This window comes from Sceloporus undulatus, chromosome 7, assembly GCF_019175285.1.
Source record: "Sceloporus undulatus isolate JIND9_A2432 ecotype Alabama chromosome 7, SceUnd_v1.1, whole genome shotgun sequence".
Lineage (NCBI taxonomy): Eukaryota > Metazoa > Chordata > Lepidosauria > Squamata > Phrynosomatidae > Sceloporus > Sceloporus undulatus.
In genome coordinates this window covers 23284286-23287445 of record NC_056528.1, presented here as the reverse complement: position 1 = coordinate 23287445, position 3160 = coordinate 23284286, and positions in this window count along the sequence as shown.

The window sequence follows — 3160 nt, the reverse complement described above, 5'->3', positions numbered from 1 at the left end:
AATAATAATAATAATAATAATAATAATAATAATAATAATAATAATAATAATAGCTGTAGTCTGGCCACATTTGGAGGCCCACTCTCTTGGTCCAAAAGATTAACATGATAGATTTAGGTTTCATCCAGAGCAACTGCTGCGGAGAGAAAGGCAGACAACCTGGGAATGTTATGTCCCTCCAGATTGCATGGCACAATTTTGGGGGAAAGGTTTCTTTTGGAGACTACAGCACCCAGAATCCCCAGCCAGGCTAGGCACCTCAGTCGCTTTCCCAAGCGCTACCAGCAATTAACAGGAGGGTTTTCCTTATCTGCCTCCGTCCTTTATTCATAAATTAAACAAGGGAAAGGGAGAGCAGAGCCAGGCATTTTGGGGACATCTGTGGTCATAAATGGTGTTTAATTTGCAGATATCGTGTTTAATGTGTAATCCGCCTTAAGGACAGACAATTAAGAGCAGCAACAATAGCAACAGTTGCATTGAAGGCTTTCCAGATGTGTTTCGATAAATAAATGGAGGCACTTAGTGTGAGACAACACAGAAGAAATGAACATCACTTTGCAAAAATAAATTGTTAAAAATATCTCACTTAGCATTCCTCTGTTATGGTTTCCACCATGACAGGATGGACTACAACTCCCATCATGATACTGCCAGGTGGGAGATTTCAGGGGGATTGTTGTCCAACTCAGATGGAGGATTGGGAAAGGTCAGTGGGGTCCTTTGGTTTGGACTTCAGCTCCCAGAACTCCTGACTGTTGAGCAAGCTGGCAGGGGCTTCTGGGAACTGATGTCCAAAACTGAAGACTATGTTTGAGAACCCTGCTTTAGAAGGATCAAGGCGACCAAGGAGGGACGGTTTCCTATGTCCAGAAGCAAAGACCTCTAGTGCCCCTCCGGCGCTGGTCCATCTTGCACCGCTTAGCTTTCCTTCCTTCCAGAGTGGCACCTCCAGCATCCCTGGCCTTGCACATGTTCAGAATCCAAAGACATACAGTAATGGCAATGTTCATCTGTGGAATCAGTATGCAGAGAGATTGCGTGGCTCCTCTGAGACTCACTGAAAGAAAGACATTGGCAGCAGGAGTTTTCCTAGACTAAAGATGCATCTGAGGAAGTAGACTGAAGTCTAGGGAAGCCCATGCTGCCAACATCTTTCTTTCAGCCAGCCTCAAAGGTGCTGCAATATCTCTCTACACATTATTATTATTATTATTGTTGTTGTTGTTGTTGTTGTTGTTGCATCTAAATGCACCTAAGGAAGTAGATTGAAGTCTAGGAACTTCTTTCCTTCCGTTAGTTTCAAAGGGGCTACAAGATCTCTCTACATACTGATTCTACAGACCAACAGAGCTATATCTTTAAATAATAATAATAATAATATGCATCTGAGGAAGTAGACTGAAGTCTAGGAAAGCTCATGCTTTCAAAGGTGCTGCCAGGTCTCTCTATGTACTTGTGCACATTGTGTTTGTGTGTGCAGCTGTGTGTTGCAACAACCCCCCTTCCTTTTGCAATCACCTTCCCTGTTGACGATAGCATCAGAGTCAGCAAAACAACCAGCCATGTTTTTCTCCAATGAGTCCAACTTCCTGGAAGGCGGAGGTAAAACTGAGGCCAGGAGGGTGACAGTGGCACATGGCTGCACCCAGAGAGGCGTTGGCAAAGGATGATCCAGGCGTCCCAGCCCTGGCCTTTCTCCTGGAAGCTCCTGCAAAGGGCGGCATGAGAGGCAGGGATGGGGCTGCGGAAGAGGAAGGGGAGACAGGGGCTGGGACAATGCTGAGCCTGATGCCGGATTGGGGCCTGCCAGGCAGCTGCTGAAAATGCCCAGAAAAGTTATCTTCGGCTGCCTCCACACTGGAGAAATAACCTGGTTTGGTACTACTTTACTGCCCTGGTTCAAGGCTATGGAATTCTGGGAGTTGGAGTATGTTGTGGGGCCCACAACAAACTCCAACTCCTAGAATTCCATAGCCTTGAACCAGGATGCTGAAAAGTGGTGCCAAACCAGGTTATTTCTCCAGTGTGGATGCAGCTCCTTCCCTTTATTATTCCTCTAGCAATGATGGGAGACTTCCAGGGACCGCATGGGCATGAATGCATGCATGCATGTGTGCAGAAAGAAGCATGGATGCCCTGCTTTGGGTGCCCTTCCAGGGCCATCCCTCTGTGAGTTCCTGAAAGAACAGCCCTCCTGTCCCTTCCAGTCCCTCCCAGCTGGGGCCAGATCAGGGCCAGAGCCAGGGGCCGAGGGGAGCTGAGGACAGGCGCATGGATGGGGCCAGGCCTGTCCTGTTCCCTTCTCCTTTCTCTGCCTTTGACTGTTCCCTGCAAAAGGTTCTCGGTGTTCCTGCCCTGGGATGTCCTCTTCCCCTCCAGCCCTGGCCCTGCCCTTGCAGCACACCTGGCCTCTTGCAGGAGAAGGGCCCTGGGTGCGAAACCTGGGTCCCTTTTGCACCCTCCCCAAATACCCCCCTGGAACCAGAGCAGCCAGAGGCCCTTTCAGAGCCAGGAGCGTGGTGCTTGCCCTCAAATGCCAAACCAAAAGTGGGCCTTTTCAGAAAGTTCGTTCTGTCCAGGCCAGAGAGGAGGAAGAAGGCAGGCTCTTTACTTGCCTCCCTCCCTGCAGCTTTTCCAAAACAAGGCGGGATGGAAAGCACCCAGATGAAATAATAATATCTGCACCGTGGAAAATAAAAGAGGGAAAGGAAAACAGCCAGTTTTTTTCCTCCGGCATTTTGCTCCGAAACCTCAAATGCCACCGGTTGCAATGTTTTTATTCCAGTGCAGAGAGGAAAAAGCACACCAAAATATATGTGGGTTTGGTCCCAGCTGCAGACAAGGGCAGCACTAGGCAAGGGCAAAAGGACTGGGCTGCTCCCTTTTTATTTTCAAAGTATTGTTTTTAAAAGGACTGTCTGGAGGAAGATGTCACATCCGGAGGGCCATATTTAAAATAAAATAAAATAAAATACTATTTTGTCCACTGTTCCTGACCCAAAATGTTTCCAAAAAGAGTTGGGCCACATTCCCTTTGGAAGAGGCAGACTCCCCTTGGACTGCGTTCGGTTAAGTCTTGGGATTTGCAGTTTAGGGAGGTATACTTTGAATCTCCAGCCTTGCTAACTTCAAATCCCAGCATTCCCACAGTCCAAGG